This window comes from Castor canadensis, chromosome 7, assembly GCF_047511655.1.
Source record: "Castor canadensis chromosome 7, mCasCan1.hap1v2, whole genome shotgun sequence".
In the NCBI taxonomy this organism is placed as follows: domain Eukaryota; kingdom Metazoa; phylum Chordata; class Mammalia; order Rodentia; family Castoridae; genus Castor; species Castor canadensis.
This window is the reverse complement of record NC_133392.1, coordinates 120,447,606-120,473,239: the sequence shown is the minus strand read 5'-3', so window position 1 is coordinate 120,473,239 and position 25,634 is coordinate 120,447,606. Positions and strand designations below refer to the sequence as shown.

Here is a 25,634-nt window from a genome sequence, read left to right as displayed (position 1 = left end):
CCCCTGCCCTTTCCCCTTCTACCTCCCTACTATCTCCCTTTTACTTTCATGACTTCGGGTTTTTGTTGTCATTGTTTTGGTAGGGGGTTCCCTTTAGCTTCCACAAATAAGAGAAAATATGATTCTTGTATTATAGAATTTAGTCCATTTTCAGTTATTGTGATCACTAGTGTATTTGGACGTGTTGCAAACAGCAGATTAGACACAGCTGAAACCAGAAGAGCTAAATCAATGTCACAGTGTTCAGATCAGAGGTATGAACAGCTAAAACATAGAGACATGGAAGCCAGAATAAGAAGGCCTAATTTACATTTAATCAAGGCTTCCATAGTGAAGAAGAGAGCACAGAAGAGAAAGAATAGCTGAAGAGATAATGGCTCAGAGTCTTCCACAGCTTCAGGGAGGAAAAAATAGAAGAAACCACATCTACTCACAGAAAAGTAAACATTCATAGTATAAAGAAACAGAAGCTCTTAAAAGCAACAGACAGAACACACAAAGGACTCAGCACAACAATTTGACCGTTTCGCTATAATAGAACGGAAGCCGGATGCAATGGAATAGTGTTTTCAAAGTGCTTAGAAAAAATAACTGTAACTGAGAAAAGGGTAACAACCCATCCTTCCACATGAGGGTGAAAGAAGCATCCAGAGATTGAACTTCAGGAAGAAGGAAAACGCTCCCAGCACTAATGATTTATAAATAAGTGTGTAAACATGTAGGGAGACCTAAATAAAGCACTGTTTTATAAGATGATTATGTTCTTTAACACGTGGACTTGAAAAAAGGTGAGAACCTGAATACTGTGCAACCACAGCACCTAAGCATGGATGATGTAATTAGACAGAGATCTAAGGGTCTTACATTGCTGGACACAGGGTCAGGGTATTAACTTTCTGTTCTTGTTTGATATAAATTCAAAGGTAAATCACTAAGAGAAAAGACTCAGAGTGTTTAACTTCTGAACCAGTGTGTCTGTGTATGTGTGTGGGGGGGCAGATAAGGGGAAAAACCCTCTTTATCAAAAAAGGAAAATAAAACAAAGCAAAAAAAACAGAAACAAACACAAAAAACATAGCAGAAGTAGAAAGCAAAACGTCATATATCAGCAACATGTCCAAATACACTAGTGATCACAATAACTGAAAATGGACTAAATTCTATAATACAAGAATCATATTTTCTCTTATTTGTGGAAGCTAAAGGGAACCCCCTCCCAAAACAATGACAACAAAAACCCGAAGTCATGAAAGTAAAAGGGAGATAGTAGGGAGGTAGAAGGGGAAAGGGCAGGGGGAATAAGAAAGAGTAATGAAGGGGTGAATATTTTATTTCATTATACACATGTATGGAAATATCACAACAAAACCCCTCACTTTCTGCAATTCACATATGCCAATAAATAAAAAGGAAACAATAAATCAATTCCCCATTTGCTAATCACAATAAACATACATAAAACATAAAAATATGGGAAAGGTGAAAGTTAAAGGGCAAAAAAAGCTCTACCATGCAAATACTGTCCAAAACAAAGCTAGAAGATTCACATTAGATAAAGTAAATTTAAGCCAAAAAATGACTAGGGATAGACTTATTATCTAATGATAAAAATTTTAAATTTCTGGAAATGTAATGGTGTAAAGAAACCTAATGACATGAATAGAAATGTAAAGCCTATCACTTTGGTGGGGGACTTCAATGCTTTCTCTAATAGGTCAAACAGAGAAAAAATTAATATTGTCACAGAAACTTTGACTAACATAACAAGATTTTTGATCTACTGAACAAAATTAAGAGTAAGCTCATGTGGAACATTCACAAAAGCTGCCATATACTAGGGCTAAAGGCTCATTTCCTATAAATAATGTTCTCCAACTGCAGTGGAATTAAATTAGATGCAAAGAAAAAAGGAAAAATGTCCCTATGTTTGGAAAATTAAAGAATCACTGCATCAATCAAAGCATCATAATACATGTGTAATACTTATTTAGAACCAAACAATAACGTCAGCACTACACATCAATAGTTCTGACAGGCAGTAAAAGTAGCATTAAAGGGAAATTTATTTTGCAAGTGATTATACTAGAAAAAAAAAGACAGGCTAGAAATTAATGTCCTAAAAGATTCATTTTAGAAATTAGAAAAGGGACAAGGAGATAACAGAGATAAAAGCAGAAGTTAATGTAGTATACACAAAGTTACAATATAAAGAACCAAAAAAGCTAGGAATTCATTCTTTAAAAGACAATAAAAGAGACAAACCTCTGTGAAATGAGTAAGACAAAAAGGGAGAGGGCCCCCAAAGTATTAGGAATAAACAGGAAGCACAATTAGAGATCTAACAGAGATTTAAAAAATAATAAGAGAGCGCTGTGACTGATTTATGGCAATAAATCTGAAAATATATATAAAATGGACAAATTCCTGAGGGTAAGGGCTAACTTCAGAAGAAATAGAAAGCCTTAATAGATCCATGCCGACTCAAGTAATTGGAACAGTAGTTTCAAATCTTCCCACAAAGATAACATCAAACTCAGACAGTTTTCCAGGCAAGTTTTACCAAATGTTCAGAGAACATATCATTCCAATCTTAGACTAATTCTTCAAGGAGTGTGGGAGGGGTAGTCCTCAACTCATTCTGAGAGAATAAAACTCTGGTAGCAAAAACAGAGGGGAAGAGTATAAGAAATGGGAACTGTAAGCAAATACCACACACAAATAAAGATGTACAAATTTGAATTGAGGGATATACAGAAAAGGTGACATGTGATAGCCAAGTTGGATAGATCCCAAGAATGAAATCACATGAGAGAAACTTGTAAATTTAACTCACCATCTTTATAAACTGAAATAAACTATATGTATAACATCACAAACTTTAGAAAGAGCACTTGATAAAATGTAATGGCCATAAATTCTAAACTTCTTAGCAAATTAAGAATAAAAAGGAATGCCTTGGTCAAGACAAGGATTTCCCCCTCACCTCTCCTTTTTAACATTGCACTGGAAGTCCTAGATGATGCAACAAGAAAAGGAAATAAAAGGTATACAGATCAGAAGGGAATAAATAAAGCCATCCACAGGTGACATCAAAGTTTGTGCAGAAAATTCAAAAGAACTGACAAACTATGGGAACAAATAAGCAATTATAGTAACGAGGTCAATATACAAAAGTCAATCACTTTCCTTTATACTAACAACGAACAAATGGAATTTAAAATTAAAAACACAATATCATTTACATTAGCACTCACTAAAAATGAAGTACTTTGGCATATGTCTAGCAAAATACAGATAGTCCCCAACTTAAGATGATACAACTTACTGTCATGTATTTATCAAAAGAAAGAATTCTCTGTCTCAGTTCTTCTCTATGTACAAAGCTCCAGCTTAATACTTACTTTAATAGATACAGTTTCAGAGTTCACAACATATTAATATAGGCAGAAAAAAATTAAGTTAAATTTAAAAAGGAGAAAGGCTGCTGTAATTTGACACATCACCAAAAGCAAAACATAATGGCTGCACTGCAGCAGAGGACAAGTTTTTTAAAACACACACAATTGGGCTGGTGGAGTGGTTCCATGGTAGAACGCCTGCCTAGCAAGCATGAAGCTCTGAGTTCAAGCCCCAGTAATACTAAAAAAGAAAAAGAAAATACAGTTTTGTCTAATGATTAAAGTTGGCAATAAAGACCGAGTGACCAATCAAAAAAAGAAAAGGTTGGTCCAACTTACAATTTCTCAAACTTAACATGAGTTTATAAAAATGTAAGACCACTGTTAAGTTGAAGAGCATCTATATGTAAGTATCAGATCTGTGTGAGGAAAACTACAAAACCCTAGAAAGAAATCAAGGAACTAAACAAAAAGAGAGATAGTCCATGTCCATGGATAGGAAGACTTGATAATGCCCAGATGTCAGCTCTTCCCGTCTTAATCTAGAGATTCAATGTAATCCCAGTGAAAAGCCCAGCAAGCTATTTTTGTTTATTTATATTTATTTTTTGCCTCATACATGTTAGGCAAGCACTCTGCCACTGAGCTACCCCCATCCCTATTTTATTGTTGCTGATTAACTGATTTTAAAGTTAACCTGGAAAGACAACAAGCCCAGAATAACCAGGACAATACTGAAGGAGGACAACAAACTCAGAGGACTGACAGTACCACTTTAAAACTAATTGTAAAGCTACAGTAATCAGGACAGTTTGGTATTAGTAAAATAAGAGACAAATGATCAGTAGAAGAGGACAGCGAGCCCAGAAACAGACCCACACAAATACTGTTTACTAATCCTGACAAGGAAGCAAAAGCAAAACAGAGAGAAGATAGTCTTTTCCACAAATGGTACTAAAATAATTAGACATTCATATTAGACACAGAGCTTACATTACATCTGCCACAGTTAACTCATAGACATTCATTGTAAAGCAAAACTACAAAACTCCTAGGAGATAACACAGGAGAATTTTGGTGACTTTAGGTTTAGTCATCACTGTTTAAATACAGCATCAGAGGCATGATTCATGAAAGAGATACATCATTATCTGGAATTCATTAAAATTAAATTTTTCTCTGAAAAGTCATCATCAAGAGAATGAGAGCACATATGAATAAAATAAAATGAAAAAAGAATTGTCATTATTAAATCCTACCTGTATCATGAATATATCCTAATAAAAATTTATAAAAAAAAAAAAGAGAATGAGAAAATAAGCTTCAGGCTGAAAGTATTTACAAAGGACACATCTGATAAAGATACCTACAAAAAGTTACCACAAACTATGGTAATGAAGGTGATGTGGTAGTGGTACAGGACAGAAAAACTGACTAATGGATGGGCATGATGGTGCATACCTATAATCCCAGCATTAGAGAGGCTGAGGCAGGAAGATCGCAAGTTGGAGTCCAGCCTGCGCTACACAGTGACACCCTATCTCAAAAAAAAAAAAAAGAAAGAAAGAACAAACAAGAAAAACTGACTAATGGGAGAGAAGTAGAACTATAAACAGACTCACAGACACAGAGAAACCTAGTAGATGTCAGGGCAACACCACAGATCACTGAAAAAAAAGGATGATATCCAGAACAACTGGATATTCAGATGGGAAAAAGGTTAAACTGGATCCCTACCTCACACCATACTCTAATTCCAATAGATTAAAAACTCTAATGTAAGAGTAAAGTTTAAAAATAAATTCTCTCATTATGATACAAGATGATTTATTTATGGCATCAAGATGAACTCAAAGAATAAGTTCTTGCAACAGACACAAAAACACCAACAATTAAAGGAAGAATGGATAAGTTCAACTCATTAAAGTGAAGTGCTTCTACTCAGAAAAATACCATCAAGAAAGTGCAAATATGTCACAAACTGGCAGAAAATCTCAAGAATTCTTATAAGTCAACAGGACAACTGATAGAAAAATGGGCAAAGGACATGACAGGCTTTTCACAGAAAAGGAAACACAAATGGCCTAAAAACTAAGAAAAGGTTTCCAACCTTATTAGAAATCAGTCACCTAAATGAAAATTAAGACCAGAAAATTCCATGACACACCTGCTGGACTGCAAAAAAAAGAAAAAAATTTCTAATGGTGGTACTGGGGTTTGAACTCAGGGTTTCCCACTTTCAAAGCAGGCATTTTACAGCTGGAGTCACACCTCCAGTCCTTTTTGCTCTGCCTATTTTGGAGATGGGGTTTTGCAAACCATTTGTCCAATCTGGCCTCAAATCACGATCCTCCCTCTCTCAGCCTCTCAAGTAGCTAGGATTATAGATGTGAACCACCAGTGCCTGATAAGACTGCAAGGTTTTATAACAAAGTTTTTAAGGATGTGGGACAAAGGACTTTTATACTCTGTAGGTAGGAATGTAAATTGGTAAAAATCATGGTTGAAAACCATTTGGCCCTCTCTTACATTCCCCTAACCAAGCAATTTCTTTTCCAGGCACACATCCTAAGGAAGCTCTTCCATGGATGCAAAAAGAGACATGAACGCGAACATTCACAGCACCATGATCGATACTTAGCAGAAAACTGAGATGCCCCAAATGTCCAAGGAGAGAACCATTAAAGTTTGCACAATGTGACATTACACAGGACTGAAAATGAAGGAATCATAGCACCACATAATAAGGATAAATCTTTAAAACATAGTATTAAGTGAAAAAACCAGCAGAGACTACATACAGTACTCTGTTTTTATACAGCTTTAAGTGGGGCAAAACTAAACAATACGTTGTCAGAGGTGTGTGTATGTGTGAAGAAACCATGTTAAGAAAAGCAGAGAATGCTAAGCAGGAAATGGGTAGTGGTTCCAGGAATTCACAGACGTTCGTTCTGTTATGCTTTATTACTTACGCACATTTGCATGCATTCTTTTGGATATATCAAACATGATATAATAAAAATTTAACATGTGTAAGGGCTCTGAGGCTAAACAGTACTACGTCACATCCTGGTGTCTCTACTTCCTAGAGTGTGAGCTTGGCAAGTCCCTTCCCCTCCCTAAGCTTGCATTTCTTCATCTGCAAAATGGGGACAGTGACACCTCTCGTGGATGTTGGGAGCTAATCCTAACACTATAGAGGCTAAGTACCAACTGCTATTTTTAGTGTTGCTGTCAATGATGACAGGCAGTCAGTGACAGGGCAGGGACTCAGGCCACCCTTTCCACTTGATTCAGTGTTCCTTCCAAGACACCAGTTGCTGCCCTCTGCACCTGTGTTCCCAGGCCCCTGTGGGCTGCAACAGGGGGACTCTGGCCTTGTCACAGGGGTAGCTGCATCAGGCAGTACCATGGTCAACAGCCCCGTGCAGCCAGGGGACACTTATATTCCTGTGATTCAAGTCCTCAGCCTCCAGCTTAGTGATAAACAACTCAGCAGGGAGCTGAGCCCTCTCAGAGGTGGCACCAGGGAGCAGGAAGGACAGCACAGACACTCTTGGGCATACATGAGCTCTAGGGACAGAAACAACAAGCCTCTTGGAAACCCTGGCTGGCCCCACTACTTGCAGCACAGGCAAGAGAGAAGAACCAGTCCCCCTGACCAGGGATGCAACCTGGTCATCCCTGCAAGGTGGTAGAGGACACACTTCACCACTTGGGCTCCAACACCCCATCAGTAAAAATGCACCCAGCTCAATGGTGCCAGCATGCTGGTGACCTGCCTGATACAGACCCAATCTCTTCAGCTCTTATGATTCCTTCGGGGAAGTGTCTCAGTGGTTTCCATTGTCACTTTAGGGTCCTTCTTCCTGAGAGCTGGAATACCACCTGAATTATGTCTGCAGCCCAGGACAAGGTCTGGTATAGGTACAGGGCTTCAGGGAATGTTTGCTAAACTCAGTTACCAAGTGGCAGGCCAGCCCCTGCTCCCACACCTGGGAATGACAGCCTTTCCTTCGCATGGGGTCCTGCCTGCTGTAAAGTCTTTCATAGTACAGAGCTGAACCACCTCAGCTTCCTCTCCCTAGAATGGGGAGAATGGGGGAAGGACAGAAGGCAGGAGACCCCTTCCAGCACCCCGACTGCTATCGCCAATCCCTCCTGCCATAGAGTATGGTTCCTGTCTTAGGCTTGCAGAACCCACACCCCAGACACAAGTCATGCGAACACACACAGGAATGTGTAGACACACATCCTTGACTACATACAGAGCCACAGGCCACACACTAACACAGACACACACATGACATCTTGGCCCACAGAGACACATCCAACCATACAGATACTAACACACACCATGATAAGCACCATATACACAGCAGCACGTGCAAACACGGGTCCTAACATGAACTGAGAGCACTGGGGTACCAGAGTACCATGGTCAAAGACCCTTAAGGGATGAGGGCCCAACCTGGGCTTTCCCAGGAACTGCCTTGGTTTACCCTGACCATGTCCCTTGGGGTAGATAGCTCAGACTAAGGTGGGAGACCCAGGTCACTCGAGAAGCGTGGCATCTACAGACTCTATTAGAAATGGCTGAACAGAGACTCAGTGCATACTTTCTGCTCCATTCTTCACCACACAAATTGCAAGGCAATCACAATCAGAGCTGCAGTTTCCCAGGACAGCTGGCCCATGCAGAGAACTCTGCTGCTTCCACCTGCCTGCCTCGCCAGCTCCAGGCCTCCAGACTGTGCTCTGTGGTCTGGGATGGGACGTCACCTACCTGAGATCACTGCACTTCTGACCTCCCTGAATGCTTTCCAAGTCACTCTATGAGGCCCTGCTTGGTCAGCGCAGCTGAGCCTCCCCTTCCCTGAGGTCTCCTCACCTCTGTGTCCCCAGAACTTTGCAGGTTGCCTAGCATATTCCCAGTTCCCAATTAATGACTGTTGAATGAATGAATGAACCCCTCTCTACCCTAAAGGACAGGCACCATTACTGCTGTTTGTCTCCAGTGAGGTCACCTGGACACAAATCTTGAAATGGAAGCTTCAGAAAGGTAGAGAAACTTGCCCAGAGTCACACAGCATGGGCCCCATCTGACTGGGATGTTGAAAGGTCCTGACGTCTGCTGGTCTCCAAGATGGGTAAAGGAAGTAGCCTGGTGGCCCTTGTATCCAAGCCACATGTATAGCTCCAGCTGTGCCATTAACTAGAGGCACTGTGAGCCTGGGTTGGCTGTGTATTCTAGAAGCAAACATAGTAAAACCTAGGGAGGAGGGCTGAACCCAGCCCGAGTTGACCATAGGCCCACTGGAGGGAGGCTGTCTTCCCTCCCCAAGTTCTGGTTCATTCCCAGGGCTCCTCCAGAAATCAGCATGGTCACTCCAGGCAGAGTGGGCAGCCAGCTGAGTCTGCCATCTCACTGGGGTCCTCACTGGGCACCTTGGCCCTACACAGAGGATTCTGGGGCCAAGCTGAAAAACTGCTCATAAGTTTTCCAATGGTCTTTAATTACCCCTATCTGGAGAAAAGGGCTTTATTAAACCCTGGGAAATGACAACCAAAGATACTAACCATGCTCTTCAGAAGGCCACCAGGATTAAATTACCTGCTAGTTAGCAAGAACAGGGCAGAGGTTTTAGGGACTGTCCTGGCATACTGTGACAATTCTAGTCCTCCCGAGGCATAGGAAGCTTGTGCCATCAAAGTTCACACGTACCTGCTGCCACCCACTCCAGTCATGGCAGCCTGCAGGCCAAGCCTCTGGTGCTGGCCCTGCATACCTTTCCAGCTTCCATCTAGCCCTAAATGTTCTGAATGTGTGCTTTCCCCTCCTGGCCTTTTCTTACATAGTTTCCTCTCCCAAGACATCATCCCACCCTCTGGCACCCAGGTAACTCACCTCACCTCCCTCCTGCCAGCTCCCCACTCTGGGCTGCCATGAGAATTCTCCCTGTCTGGACTCTGAGCATCTCTGTGGCAGGATTCCTAGTTGTATGGTTGACACTATATTAGGACACAGAGCAGGAGACAGTGCTGAGTGATCAAACACATGAGTGAGTGAATGAACCCACACAGCTGTGCACACACAGGAGCTGCTTGGAGATAGAGACAGTGCAGGGACTGCTCACAGGACTCTGCAGTGACCCCTTCCTATCTTATCTGGAAACAGGAGGCATCCCAGCTGGTGAGCCTGCTGTCTGTTCTTAGAGACACAGGGCAAGTGCACAGCCAGTAGGAGATGCCTAAGAGAGTTCCCTGAGGCCCAAAGAGGGTGTGAATAACCAAAACTGCCTGCTTCAGTGTGGACCACAGGGCCCAGAGAAAAGCCCACCAGCACCACACACCCTTGTCACATCCCTGATTTCACAGCACTCATGGAAGAGTCTGGTTGCCTGACTCCTCATCTCTGATGTCTGCCATGCCCAGGGATCTGTGTCTTATGGGATCCTGGGGACCCACCCCCTGTATACCTCATGCTCTGCACTCAGCAAAGACCTGTTCCCAAGTCCAGGCTTCCTCCTTGTCCAGAGCCAGCCTCATCCTGGGTGACTTCCTGCACCAGCCCCCTAGGCTGCTTCAAAGCTCCTTTCTCTCCTTCTTATCCACATTCCAACAAGCCCAAAATCCTCTCTGACCCCAAATACTCCTCCCCATCACTCTGCTTCTCAACCCACTCCACCTACCCCATCACCCTGTTCTCCCTCAATCACCTGACTTTCCCTGTTCTTCCTGGCCTCCCTAGGACCCCTAAAGGCCCACCCCACCTCACAGATCACGCCTCCAGCCACCACCACCCCACCATGCTCACATCCATCTTAAGGCTGACAATACCTCCCCATCTTATGAGCCCTTGACTCAGGGTAGGGGTAGGGGCAGATGGGCCTGCCCAATGGGTCACCTGCTATGGCTGTTAGGGCCCTGGAGCAACTCAACAGGGGCTGAGGAAGTGGGTAGACTGCTGGCCCTGGAGAGACAAGTTCAGGCTCCCTGCTCCTTTAGATTCCTGGGGTCCTGCCCTCTGTCACCTGGTCCTCTTCCCTTGTAGCCTCATGGGCTTCAAGTAAAGCCCAAGTGGGATACAGGGCCCCTCATGGTCAGAGCTGGTTCCTTCTGCCCATAACTAAGAAACCTGGCAGGCAGGCGCTTCCTTCTCCACCTCGCTCCTGCAGACCAGCCTCCATCGACCCAGTCCTGGCCTTGGCCAATGTCTGAGACTCCTCCTGGGAGTGGACATGGGCTTCTCTACTTCCTCTAAGGTATTCCTCTTACCTCCCACTCCCAGCCTGACAGCTGCTCCTCCCATGTATCACAGTGCACTGAAGGGAGCTTTTGTTTTTCCTCCCTCCTTTGTTAGAGTGAACTTTCTCTTACTCCTGGTTATTACTGAACCTAACTGGGGGCGACTGGATATTCAGAAAAGAGACAGGACAGACAGACAGACAGAAAGTGGGATCAGGTGTGTTGGGCACTCGGGTGGAGACACACAACCCTCATTGCTTCGTTTCTCTATCTTTATTCTTTAAGGCCTTATTCCTTGCAGTTCTTTAAAACCTTGCTTCTAAAGTCTTTAAAACCTTGCTTAAAACCTCTTTCCTTAGACTAGCTCTGTCCCATGTTTTCTCTTAGCTTATCTTTGGCCTAATCATGCTTAAAGTCTTTTTGCCCCCAGGCTTGCACTGTCCTTTCTCTCTTTAGTTTTCTTAAAACCTGGGTGCTCAGACTTGCAAACAGCTGTGCCTGAAAACTGCATATGCAAAACTCTTAAAGTACTGGTCCTTAGCTTTGCACTGTAAAGTTCTTTCTTTCTTTCTTTCTTTCTTTTTTTTACTTATCAATAGGCACGATTTTTATTTTATTTTATTTTTTTATTATATTCATATGTGCATACAATATTTGGGTCATTTCTCCCCCTTCCCCCCGCCTCCTCCCTTACCCTCCCTAACTTTGGCTTTTCTTTAGCCTAGCTTTCCTAAGGTCTATGTTAAAGTTCTCGGTGCAGACGTTCTATCAACCCCTCTTTAGCCATTCTTTTCCCTTCAGCAACTTCCCTTTAGCAATTCTTTTCCCTTCAGTAATTCTTTTCCCTTCCAAAAGCTTCCCACACCAAAAAGCCCAAAGCCAAAGGCAAAAAGCCCCTCTTCCTCCTTCAGGGGTCTTTTATAAACAGCCATGAACAGGGTGAAGGAGAAAGTAAACAACTTAGGAGATGCAGCTGTTCTGCTTTTCCCTGTTTCATGGTCGGGGCTGTGCCTATCTCGGCCTACAGATGAAAGCAATTAATCTGCATCTCTCCTTGCTTATGCCCAGTTCTCATAGGCTTTTCATAATCTGCTCACAGTGCACCCTCTTCTTCCAAGACCCACACGGTCCACTAGGGTACATGCTCCTTAAGGAAGGGACTGAATGGGCCCAAAGTCCCCTCAGTTCAGATGAACCTTGACATCTGCAAACAGTGGCTCCACCACAAAGGCATGAAGTCAGTTCCCCCATGTAAAATGGGGATGAAGGCTACCCAAGAGAATGATCTATCAATGGACTGAGGGCACCACACAGACTAGGACACAAATATCTCCACTGTCACTATTGATTGTCCTTGGCTTTTTCAAAGAACATTTGCAAAGTTGTTTGTGAAAACAAGACCTAAGGTTTTGCTCTGTGACAGTATTATCATGTTAATCATAAACTCTCATTTGTGTGGCCTTCCTCTTGTCATTAATTCATGTGACTCTCACCAAAGCCTCATAAGGATTTAGTATCCAGGCAAAACCAGCCCTAAACACATAAGGTGGCTGGTTTGCTTCCTTTCCCAGACAAAAAGAATTCTGCAATTTGACAAGATGCCCTCTTGCCTTGGCTACTAGGAAGCTCCAAGAAAACAACAGCTAAATGAGCTTAGATTTTCCCATATTTATGCCCCTTTCTCTCATCTGTGTTACTTTAGCTGCACATAGGTCTTTTATAATAAGAGCTCACTAATAAGGAACAAAATCCTCTAGAATAGAAAGGAACAAAGTACAACACCACAGCCAGGATTTTCTGACGTTTCTTCCACTTGCCTCTTCAGAGGATGAAAGTGAAACCAAGGGGAGGAAAGACACAGATTGTACTCTGAGCACTTCTACCCTCTGCCAGCCCTGTTTTTGGGGTGACAGCAGGTACAGTATCCATAGTACTTTTAGGGACCTATGAAAATGTTTAATTTTAAACTGGAATAAAGTGAACTTTTAGGTCAAAGAAAGTATTTTAATATGTGAAATTAATGTTTGTCCTTATGCCAATGCTGTCATAAAACATAATTGTTAGCCTTTTTATGGAGGAAGGGACCCAAAGGCAAAAGTGCCCACAAATGTCACAGTGAGGCCCTGCTCACTTTATCCATCTCACCAACGGGGACTGGACACACCCACATCCCACCTGCCTGGCCACCTGGAGTCCAGGCCTATTCGGTGCTTCTCCCTGATGATAATGAACACAACAGGGGAAGCACAGCCCTTCCAGGTGAACCTAATTTTAGACCCTGAGAACCTCTGCAGACAGCTCTTGAAAGGCTAAACCCACCGCTCCGGCTGCAGGAGGGGATCGTGGCTGATTTCACCAACCAGTCTTCAGGGCAGACCTTCCTGGTTCACAATGTGGAGACAATTAGAGGACTGGTGTTTCCAAGGCGCAAGCCGCCAGCTTCCTACAGAGGTGTTGACTGCGGGCAGCAGCCCCTCTGTTCCTATCGATTGGAGCTGGGAGTGGCCTTGGCTCTGCAGGCCACACCTGTCTTCCCCAGCACTCAGCTAGCTCCCTCACTGTGGGGCAGTGGTGGGAGCAAAGCCAGCCTAAGAAATGCCACTACACCCAGCACAAGGATACATGGAGAAAGGCCCACCCTGGTCTCACTCTGACGCTGTGTGGCTCCACCCCCACCAGCTGGCTCCCTGCTGCTCCAGCCCCAGCATCCTTGCAGAGAGGTTGAGCAATGGTCTCAAAATGATGGGGCAGGGTGAAGGGTGGGTAAACAACCCCAGGCAGAGGGTGCAAAGTTTTCATTTCTACTGAACAGACAAGTAAACTGAGGCAGAACAAGGCAACAGCATGCCCAGCCAAGGTCACAGAGAATAAGGAATCAGTGAAGGCACTGGGTGTAGAACCTGGGTTCCAACTACTTCAGGACAGGTCCAGGCCTTCCTAGCAGTGCTGCGCCTCAGGCTAACCTGCATTCCAGTCATGTCAACGCCTATCAGCCTCCCTGAGGCTCGCCACAGTCTGTCTTCTGTCCCAGAAGCCATAGTGCCTTCCTCCCTGCCTGGCTCCCGCCCTTTCTCGAGGCTGAAGCCCAAGAGGGATGTCTACCACATCCCTCCTCTGCCCCTTGCCTGTCCCCCTCCTCTGTGAGGCAAGCTATGCTCCTGTGGGTTGGAGACTCTTGATTCAGCCAAACCTCTCCATATAGGTGAAGGGGTGGGACGCGCTCCAAACCCATCATAAGTTCCATGTGTCTGCTGTTGAGGAATTGCAAGGGCTAATTAACACGCCACCAGAGGTCCTCTGGGGTGAGCTCACTGCAAGAGGGGAGCAATCAGCTCACGCTTGCTTATAGAGAACTATCCCAACTCAGAGGGTTTCCTGGAGCAGTGGGAGGCTAGCAGTTGCAAGGTTCACAACAGCTGAGCCTCAGTTTCCTCATCCACAAAATGGGTCAGTGATGAAAACGTCAGGAGATTCACTAAGAAAACAGGCAAGACACTTCACCTGGAATCTGGACTACAGCATGTTCCTAACCAGCACCGCATGCCTGCCTTCCCAACACTTCTAACAGGCTGCTCTGGATAGTGTAATCACTTCCCCTGCAGCATTCTTGGCTGTATCAGTCCTTTTGTTGCCAATTAATGCAAAATTGTACTCCTGCCCCACCTCTGTGCCCATGGCCATTAAAACAGGATCCATGGAGACAGAATTAATGATGAACAGCTGCAGCAGCAGTGACTAATTACTCAGCATCTAGTACATAGAGGACCTGATTGTAAATGTCTTTCCAAGATGCAAAAACAGCGTGGGAATCTGGACCAGACGCCTCCTCTCTGGGCCTCAGTTTCCAAACTGGTAAAGAGAATAGTGACCCTGGTTTTCGAGTTTTTGTCTGCTTCTGATGCTCAACAGACTTGCCTTTGCCAGATACTACAGACGGAGGAGGGAGGAAAACGGGTTGGGATGGCTGGGAAGTGATAAGCACCTACTGTATACCAGGTCCTTTGGCTGTCTGGGCAGACCACCCCAGCTAACCGAACCCAGAGCTCACACAGTCCCTTAGCACATCCTTGTTACAAACACCCTACTTCACAGGACAGGCCTCCTAAAGCCCTGCCTGGCCCTTCCCGGCACCTTCCATCCCTTGGCTCCCACACCACCCTCCCTCTTCACGCAATGACAGCCATCTAGCAAATATCTGTGAAGTGCATACTGTTGAGTCAGGAACTGGCCATGGCACTGGGCACACAGCAGGTAACAAGACCCAGACTTCATGACTGAGTGGAGGGAACTGGCACAAACAGAGCATGTAGTCAGGCGGAATGAGGGGCAGAGAGGAGACAAAGGTGCTAGTTTCGACAGAAAGTCAAGGAAGGCCTCCTGGACGGGTGACATGGGAGCAGAGGCCTGAGAGGACAGGGACCAGGAAAGGGCAAGAGCTTTCAGGCAAAGGGTACAGTCATGCAAATAATCAGCTATGGCCACAAGCTCAGCATGTACAAGGAACAGCTAGGAGGCCAGTGCAACTGGAGCAGAACTGCGGTCAGAGTACAGCAGACTCCCCTGCTCCTTCCTTCCTTGTGCTCTCCTTCCTCCTCCCCTGGGCCAGGCCAGGACCACAGAAATGTAACCATAGATGCTTGAATGTCTGATTTCAAAGGACTGCAGGGATGCTGGAATCCAAGCCTCTCATTTGACAGATGAGGAAACCAAGGCCCCAAAGGGGTAAGGTGATTTGCACTGGCCAAGGCAGTGTGAGAGCAGAGGAAGGGAGGGAACAGGCTCTGAACCATGCCCTGCGCTGTCTCAAGCTGGACTATCAGGATCAGACTTAAGAGGGCTAAAACTTCACCTAATCCAAATCCTGGGCACACATACAGAAACTAAGACTCCAAGCTAATGAGGAAAAGAAGGGGCAGGGCTGGCAGGAGAAGCGAAGAGCTCATTTCCATGCACTGTGTAGGTCTTTGTGTGAGCCAGGTTTCCTCTGGGCCATCAGTCATCGCGCTGTTCCAGGGCTCATCAGGTATGAGGTGTGAAATGTGTGCAAGCCAGACTGCCAAGAGGGAGGTGCTTCTGACGTGCATGCACTGCACACGCCATCAGCCATTCCCACCCTGTGACCTCCAGCAGGGCATTGCCCACCCTGGGCCTCAGGCTCAGCTGTCAAAGAATGCATAGGGGCAGGGAGCAATGTCAGATGAGACGATGAAGTGTGGGAAGTACACGAAACACGAGCCACTGTTCTTCAAGATTTGGGATCAAAAAAGTTAAACCCTCAACACGGGGCCCAACACGTAATAGGCATTCAACAGAGGCTGGCCATGTTAGTGGGCAGAACTTGGGCTGGAGGCAAGGATGCTGCACTAAGGTTCTTTTGCTCTGTGCTCTTCAGTGAGCCAGATCCTCTCTATGGGTCTAAGTTTCCACATTTGCAAAGAGCAAAAGTGCCAACCTAGGCAATGGGACTTGTGCCCTGGACAAGCCTCTTCCCTGGTCCTAGAGGAAAGGAGGGCGGGAGCAGGCTGGGTGTGTGGGAGGGTAGGGAGGTGTAGGGGGTGGTTCAAGGAAGAATCTGGGACATAGAAGATTCATTTTTCTGCTTGGGGCCAAACTCCAGTTCTTGGTCAGAAATTATGCTGGAGTCCAAACTGATTCCTGAAACTTGGGGTTCAGCAGATGCTAGGCAGTAGGGACTCATGGGTAAATGGGGGTGTGGAAGGCAATGGGAACACCATGGGGGAAAGAGCCAGAGACATGAGATGGACTCCCAGTTGTGACATCTGGCCACAGATGTGACCCTCTAGATGTTAGTGGCTCCACTGTGAAGCTGGGAACCTGCCAGTGTTCTACCCTGCACATTCCCCGGGCACAGACAGGAGCTACCCTTCAGAAGTCTGCAACCCAGGGCCTGCCCAGGGAAGGGACAAAACCTGATGCTTTTTGGATCCGATAAAACGAGGGCTGGTTAGATGGTCCAGCAGCTGCACATAGCCTTGCTCCACACCAAGCAGACACCCCCAGTCTTAAACCCAGACATACACAGCCCTACTGAGACCTCCAGACCCATTGTCACAACTCAAGAAATGCACAATTTCCAGCCTAGTAACCAGCAGTACCCAGCCCACTACCACGGTGTCCCCAACATGACACATCCATCCAAGGAGGCTGGGGTTGTAATACAGAGGGGCAAGAGCAAGCTGACTTCCAATAGCCCCATGTCTCAGCCCCAGCAGAGATGAGGCTGGAGATAGGCTGTTTTATCATTACCCTTGTCAGAGGAATGCACGGTGAGGAGGCGGAGCAGCGCAAGTCGTGCCCTAATCACTTACAGATCTGGAGGCCCCAGCCCTGGCAGTGCAGGAAGATTTACTGTGGGGGCCGATGGAAAACAAAGAACAGTTGTGCAAACTTTACGGATCCGCATTACGGGAAATGCCTTTCCTATTTCCCACTGGTAAGTGAGCTGGATGTCATTTCCAAAATGGGATTGGGCTCTGCTACCCAATCGTGTGCAGACACTGTGCCCGGTGTGGCTCACTGGCCAATCTGGCCTGGCCAGAGGATGCCAGGTGCTGGCTGATGGTGGAGCCCTGCTGTCTGGGGCAGAGTCTGAGCCAGGCTGCTCCAGTGGGTTGGGGAAAGAAGGCGTCTGAATTGGGATGGCTCTCCCCACCTACACCTCAGTGTCGACTCACTGCCACCCGTTCCCTGGTGCCTACCACACCACCAGAACTCTTCATATTAACTCTGGTCATGTTGCTCTCCTGCTTAGAACCTTTCTGGAACTCTCTGCTACCCTTGGGATAGAGTGCAAGTTCCTCACTGACTTTGAGACCCTTAAAGGTCCAATTCCAATCACTGTTTCTGTCCCCAGCCCCCGTGCATGTAACTCATTCCAGGCCCAGGATGATATTGAAGCTCCCCACCCACAGGTCAAGACTGTCACATCCCAAAACTTTTGCAAGTGCTGTTCCCTTTCCCTGTAATTCCTTTCCTTATGGTCTGCAACTGGAAAGCTCCTATCCACCCACTAAAGCCCAGTTTTCATGACCTCCTGGGAAAAGACACCCTCCTCTTCTTTGTCCCTGAAGCATTTAATTCCCTTGCTACCATTCTGCATTTCAGAGGGCATCCCGTTGCTCCTAGCATCAAACCTGGTGCAGAGTGGGTGTCAATAAAGCTTTACTGAGGAAGTTGATGGAGGGGAGGGGAGATGAAACGGATGAGCCCAAGGCTTCCTGCAGAGGGAGGACCCAACAGACATGCCAGCCCTTCTGAGCATCCTGGGTCTGTGTGCATCCAAGGTGACCAAGACCTTAGGGGTCATCTGGCCCTGTGCCCACTTAACAGGGTAGGATGCTGAGGTCTGCTGCTGCCTGGGCCAAGCAAGGCACATACATCAACTCTGGCCAGCCCATCTGCCATGCAGCCGAGACAGAGCCTATTAATGCTCCATCATGAAGTTTGCTATTTCCAGGATGTCCCCTCAGAAAACACGGTCTGGACACTTTCTCAGAGTCACTGTTGATTTTATCTGACTTTCTCATTCCAACAAGAGAATCATTTCAACTCCGTTTACATTAAATTCAAAAGCTGTTTTTCTTTTATTATTTTAAATTCAATTCAGAGGGTTGTGTTTTTTCATCCTTAATTTTTTTCATATTCCATAAAGCAGTGTTGAGCTCACAGAACTTGGCTGGCATTCCTGTTCCCTCAAGTTAGGCACTTCCAGGAATTCTCCTCTCTGAGAGAGGCTGGATTTGATGATTTAAAAAAAAAAAAAAAAGATTAAGGACTCCTGTTTTTAGGCACCTTGTATTCAACAGGTGTGACGTAAAGTACTCCATACACATGGTGTCTTCTGACTCTCACAACATGCTCCCCTTTACCAAGCAGGAAACTGAAGCTCAGACAGGCCATGTGACATGTGAGGTTAAGGGGCGGAGCAGGGATTTGAACCTCACGGTTGTCCTGCATGCTCAGCCATTGGCCAAACAGCTCACCAACCCCTGGCTGAAATTTAAATAGGATGGAAGAGGGTCAGGCAGGAGCAAAGGCAGGGATGGGATGGGAATGTGAAGAGAATGAGGGAGGAGGTGCAGGAGAGCTGCAGGCAGAGGCCCAATGACCAGGGACCACACTGGGAGCTGATGGCTGCCAAGTGCCCTCCTGTTGGAGAATCTCAGTGAGGGACACCCTGCATGTAACCTCTTTGTACTCAGAGATCCGCCTCCAGTAGGAGCTGCAGAACGGGAGTTAAGAACCCAGCCTGAGCCTGGTGTTGCCAGCTGCAGCAGCAACGCCTCTCCTAAGCAAGCCCCCGAGTTTGATTTTTAAAAACTAGGGGAGTAAGAAAGTGCCCTGGTATAAGTCACAGTCTGTGGAGTTGGAGCCTGGGTTTGAGAGAGGAAAGGGCATCAGCGTCTTCTGCTACCTAAAGGCAAGACAAGACTCCATTTCACAGCTTGGGAAACTGAGGCCATCCAAGGTCAAAGAGCCAGCCCACGGCAGAACTGAAACAGCCTTTCTGTTGCTCTGGGGACATTCACAGCTGTCCGTTTTAGACTCTCCTTTTCTTTTCCTAATGTAAATTGCTCAGAACAGTCAGAACCATTTGTGATTCCCTTCCTGTGTACCACTGCCTGGCACTTCATCAAAGCTGTGCAGTGGCCCTCCTACCTCCATTTGCAGGTAAGAGCATGGAGGCTTATGGAAGAGGGGTCATGCTTGCACAGTCACAGGCTGATGGCAGCAAGGGAGGTTTCCAAACACATGCTTTCTGGCTTTCACCACATGGGCAAGGGAATGGGCATGACAGTCTAAGGTCCCACCAGGGTTGTGACTTCACAGGGTACTGCTCTGGAGGACAGCATCAGGCAATCTCACACAGCCCTAGGCAGAGAGGCTGATGACGTGTGGAGCAGGCTCAGTTCCTCTACCACCAAGGCCAGGCCAGGCACCAAAGAGCTATGGTTTCTGAGATACTCAGCCATACCAGGAAGCACCAGGGAGAACAGGAGGCTCAGAGAGTTGGGGACTAGGGAAGGAGCACTGGACTGGGTTGTGAAGGATGAGTAGGAGTTTCCCAGGATAGGAAAGCCATTCTAGAAAGAGGAACTGGAACAAGCCATGGACCAGATGATTTAAAGAACCCGGAGAATCAAGTTGTCTATGGGGGTGAGGAAGGCTCGGTGCAGGGAGAAATAAGGCAGGGACTGCTACTAACTCGCTGGGCAACACTGGGCCATGATGCCCCCTCTGGGCATCTCCAATTATAGGTAGACGTGAGAACTGACACAAATCCAGGAGCCATTGTTACCACAGGCACTTCTGAGCAGCAACTTCAGGCTGCCTTTGCCCAAGCTGTTTTCCTGCCCGGTCCCTTCCCCACCCTGGAATGAGGTGAAGTTCCAGCCCCACTTCCAAAGAGGATGGCCTTGGTGACCTTAGCTGGGTGAGCAGCTTGGCCTCTCTGGGCTCACTGCAACCAGGTATTCTGGGGCAGCGGTAGAAAAACATATTTCACTTTGTAGCTTTTAAATTTGACTAGAAACTCCAGCCTCAAGAAGGGAGCTTGTTTCCAGGTGACTTATTTTAGAGTAGGAGAAATGTCTGAGTCCTCAACCTACAAAGGGCTCTCTCCTCCCAGGCAGAACAGAGACCCGTCAGGTCATGGTCAGCAGGCTTCCAAGGTGATTGGGCTCTGGTTTCTTAGGGAAAGCAGTTACATGCAAACGCCCACCTATTCCCTACTCAACAAAGGAGGTCAGGCTTGGTTCTCTTCTGTGACCTGTGGGTCCCTGTGATGGCTTGCTGAATGACTTTCTGGTCTGGGTAGTCTTTCAGTACCTATGATCACATCGCCAAGTCTCTGCCTGGGAGGATTGACCCATGGTGCCCTTGGAGCCGAACTTGGGCCTCATCTGGACTGTCCTATCCCCACCTGTAAAATGGGGCTAATAATCCCAGTCTCCTGGACTGTCCTAAGGGCTGAGATCCTGTACTGGAAGCCCTATGTAAAGTGAAAAGCAACCATGTATTTTAGTCATCTTCCTTCCCTCTTGAACAACCTGGACAAGGCCATGCAGTTAGTTAGGCCTCCGATCCCCAGCTCCTGGCTCCTCTTCCTCCTTCTGCTGTCCAGCAATAAAATAACATGGCAAGCTTCAAGGGCAGGGTTCTTCCCATGACAGCAGAAGTCCACAGCACATCAAGTGCACCTCTGGACCCTGGATTTCTGCCACACGAAAGACTGCCCCTTGGAGAGGTGAGTGGCCCAGGGAGGGCCACTTTCTCACAGTCCAAACTTTCCCTAGCATTTGGTGATCAGCCTGCCCACTGACGTGCACGTGGTTCTGGTTCTGCCTTCCCTATCCCATCTATACATATGGGGAAGGACTGACAGAGCTGCCCGCCCAGACCATCCAGGCTCCCAGGGAGTCCTCTGGGCTGCAGCTGAGATATTGAGATGAGTTTGGATGTTGGCTCAAAACAGGCTCAAGCCTGTGGGACTGGTCTCAGGAAAAGGGGAGCATGGAGATGCCCTGGGACTTTACCCACTGTCACCTGAACAGCTCACAGGTGACTGTGCTGCTGAAGGAAGAGGGCAGCATGGCTAGGGGATGGTGCAGGTAGTGAGTCGGGTGACACAGACCAAGTCATTTTGTCTGTGAACATCAGAATCAGTGTCCTGTCTTGTAAAACAGGCATGCTGATTCAGGGCCGGATGCAGTGTATCTCAGAAGGTATGAGTTCTCTTCTCCCTCCAGACACCCAAATTGATTAGATCCCAGATTCCAGTGAAGTCTCTTTCCTTCCTTGGCTCACAGCTGGCCTAACCAGACAGGTCAGCAGGTCTAGTCAGTACAGGTCCCTGGCTGACTGTGATCTTGGGAAGTGGTTTAGCACCTCTAGGTCTTGGGGTTTTGAGTAGCTCTGTTCTAAAACAGCCCACACTGAGCCAAGATAATAGAATCTCTGTGTCTCAGTGAACAGCAACTCCCTCTACCTCCCCCACCTCCCAGCACCCAGGATCTTGTTTCTCAAGGGGCAGGGGTGGCGGCAGGGTGAAGAGGGGCACCTAGAAGCCCCAGGCCCCCAGGGATGAGCATAAGATTGGCTCAAGCTAGGTGGGGGTGGGACCTCCCAAGAAGTCCAAACAGGTGGCTGGGTTCTGAGTTCCTTGGCTGGTTAAGGCCCGTCCGTAATGCTCAGCTCTCACCAGATGTATTTCATTGGTCTCAGGTTCAAAGGCACCTGGGACAAATGGCAAGCAGTGGAGAGGGGTTGAGGGGTGGAGAACAGCAGCCCTGGGCTGCAGTTACAGCTTCCACAGGAAACTGGGCAGGGTGCACCTAGCCCTGGGACCTGTAGCTACTCACTCAGATGGCAGGACAGAGGCACATTAGAGCCTCCTCCCAGAGCCACTGGCCCCAATGCCCTGGGCCAGCACCAGACACCCTGTACAGACACTGTCAGGCTGAGAGCAACCACCTACAAGTGACTGTGAATGAGCAAGACGCAAAGGATCAGGGCTCCCTGGCAGACAAGGTTGGCAAGGCTAGTGCGCCTCCTGCTGCATGGCTGCCCTGCTAGCCTCACCCACAGCAGAAGCTGTTGGGCTTGGTCAACCTCAAGTCCATGCCCCACTGTTGATGGCTCTCTTGAGCCTCGATTTCTTTGTCTGTGAAAAGGCTCTAAACACTCCTGCTGTAACTGCTAGGGCCACTGTACTAAACTGAGACAATCAATTCAGAGGAGTGTGATGTGGGAAAGAGAATGACCACGTGTATTCTTTTAACTCTAACAACAACAGCCCTAAGAGGCAAGTACTGTTGTTACCCACCCCCTTCTACAAGCTAAGTCACCTGCCTGAGGCCACACAGCTGGCAAGTAGCAGAGCCAGGCTAGGACCCAGAGATACGGCACTCCAGATCTGGGCTTTTCACCAATGCCTACCCATCCTTGCAGAGTCACAGCTTTGGTAAAAGTCTTCACCAAAGTGATGGATCCTCCTGGTTGTTATTTTATAAAACCCATGGCAGGAAAAGGACTGTTCTGAAAAGCCATTTTTCTCTCTGCCTCTCCTTTTCCTGGTCCATGAGTTTTGCAGGCTGCTCCCTTCTGCAGTCTTAGACAATCAGGATGCCGACCGTCTGGGGAACCAACCTAAGACAGCATGAAACTAATCTGTTCAAAGTTAACGTCTTCGAGGCGTCGCGTCAGTATTTGGGTTGGATATAACCTTGTTATCTTAACACAGATGAAGCCCCAAATTTAATAAAGCTAAGACAACTGGAGCAACGTAAGAACCATAACCGGATATTGCAGAGAGATTAGGGGGCTTCCTCTGGACTACGTGGAGGGCAGGGCGGGAGCTATGGCACAGTGTACACCGTGGGCCAGTGGGTCCCAGGCCCAGGCCTGGCTCCCCTCAGCGCACTGAGGCCTCCTGGTACCCAAGCGGAGGCTCCACAGGCTAAATCTAAACCAGCTGCAAGGGGTGTTACAGTTGGATGGGGCGAGGGGAGTTTACCTCAGGAAAGAACTGTGGAAGTGCTGCTGGGAAGATCATAAAAGGATTAACTGCTATGTTAGTGGGCCATTTACCCCTCAATCAAAACGTCTCATCTATTTCCTGTTCTTCAGAGGCTGTGGGTCCAACATTCCTTTGTCTATTACAGCACTTGGTAGCAGAGGCCTGTCATGAGAAATTAATATTTTTACAGGGAAGGGAGATTTTGTTTATCTGGGTGCAGGCTGGGGCCCGCCCTGCCCCCTGGTTACCTACTGAACCAGCATTGCAGGGGAGAGCCTGTCCAGTCCACCACAGGCAGGAGGAGCTGGGGGAGGGTCTGGACAGCCAGTCACTGCTCCCTGCAATAGGTATGGCACCCAGCAGGGCAGGTCCAAAGACCATAGAGAACCACTGGTTTAACAAAACAAGAACACTGCAGTTGAGAAAGATGTGGATTCAAATTCTACTCTAATGGATATTGGTGTTATATTTTGAGGCAACTTATTTTTATTATTGTTACTCTGATGATTCTTAGTCTCTTATTACTGGTGCTACTATTATCTCTAATTAGCTGTGCAACCTGCAGCAAATTTTGCAGTGGCCCTGAGCCTCAGTTTTCTCATCTGTAAAATGGGGGTAGACAATATCTACCCATAAAGGCTGTGGTAAGGACCACATGGAGCTAACATTCAAAACAATGCCCGTGCACAGTCAGCACTCAGCAGGGGCTTGGGAGCATCATCTTCACCATGCTCTTCACCCTGAAAAGGCACAACTAAGTGTTCTTCTAGGAGCCAGTGGGAGGCTTGCCAGACCTGCCAGACCCTTGTTTCTTTACCTGCAAACCTCAGGTTTCATAGGACTCTGGTACACTGAAAGCAATCACCAGTGGGCTGGGATGCCACCTCCCAATGAAGACCTCTGGGCCTCCAAACTCCAACTAGGACCTGCCACTGAGCCTGATCCCTGACAGCTCAGGGACCCATTCCTGAGTGTGTCACCCCCAGTGTGACAGATCGAGGTCTGGGTCTCCAAGGACAGGTATAAGACAGTGTCCCTGCAGAGTCTGGAATCAAACCAGATTCTAACAGGCTGGCCCAGGAGAGATACTAAGACTGTGCTGAGTGACTGGGGACCCCTGGCCAGGCCTCCATTTCCCAAGTTGAAAAACGGGCAAGGAAGGCCTAGGTCATCAGGGTCCCAGACATCTAGCATGGATACTCCTGGATGCTGGAATTCTATAGTGAGACTTCACTATTAAAAGGCCATGAAAATTAGAGATAAGGGCAAAATAGTTTCTGCCGGGTATTGAGGTGGTGGGGGAGAGAGGGAGGGGGCGGAGTGGGTGGTAAGGGAGGGGGTGGGGGCAGGGGGAAGAAATGACCCAAGCATTGTATGCACATATGAATAATAAAACAATAAAAATTTAAAAATAAATAAATAAAAAAATAAAAGGCCATGGACCACATCACATAGAGACCACCTGTGTTCCACCTAGGCCCCCACTGACACTGCAGACACAGCTCTGCCATGGTCAGCTCCAGGGCCTCAGGGGAGAAAAGGGTCATCTGCCCCATCTGTGGATAGATGCCCCAGCCTATGGACTCTGTTGCTCATTACTTTCCAGGTAGGTCCTATCTCTCATCAAGCCTGTATCATAAGATCCCAAATGTACTAGGATATCTCCAGGGACTGGCCCAGCCACAGCTCACTAACTCCACCAGCATACTCTTGGCCCAAAGGCGCACCGTAAGTAAATTCTTAGACTGCTCAGCCCAGCCTCACTCACCTCCTTGCAAGCAGGACACCAAACCTGGCCTCCTCCTCTTGTCCTTAACGTGGACTATTCTCTGCTGCCCACCTGTCTATGAAGTGACCCCCTTCTCTTCTTTGAGTCCTGGAGAGCTACCCCAGTGTATGTCCAGCTCATAGTATCACAGGCATTGGGGATGAGTGTGGCCCAGAAGAATGAGTTTACACGCCAGTTGCCATTCTGCCTCCTGGCGCCTACAGATGACATCACGATCTGTGAGCAAGAACCCAGAGCCCCTTCCCAGACTGAAGGCTCCACATGGTGGAGTTCAGCAACAGTGACAGTGTGCAAGCATGGAAGAACTCGACCTTGTCTATGACACCAGCCCCTAAAGACCAGACACACTGCTGCCCAGTGTTTGGAAGACTAAGCCGTAGCCTGAGTGACCCATGCTTCTTGTCTCCTGGAACACATCCGGAGGCGTGGCCCTTCCTCTCCTAGCAGGTGCTTCTCCTAGAGGGCCCAGAAGCCAGCTGGGCCTTGGGGGCAGGCATAGTGGCTCAGTAGCAGAGGGTATCAGGGACAAATATTATGCTCCTGGCTTCTGGCACAGAAGCACAGAACACAAAAATGACCAGTAGAAAGGCAAGAGGCCAGGGTGCCTGCAGATAGTGTGAGAGAGAGAGAGAGAGTGTGTGTGTGTGTGTGTGTGTGTATA

The 25,634-nt window shown here is 47.2% G+C and overlaps 1 protein-coding gene across 3 annotated transcripts in view; it reads right to left on the bottom strand.

Moving 5' to 3' along the window:
- Glis1 (GLIS family zinc finger 1) overlaps positions 1-25,634 on the bottom strand; it is a 207,756-nt gene that overhangs the window by 51,237 nt on the left and 130,885 nt on the right. The window lies entirely within an intron of this gene.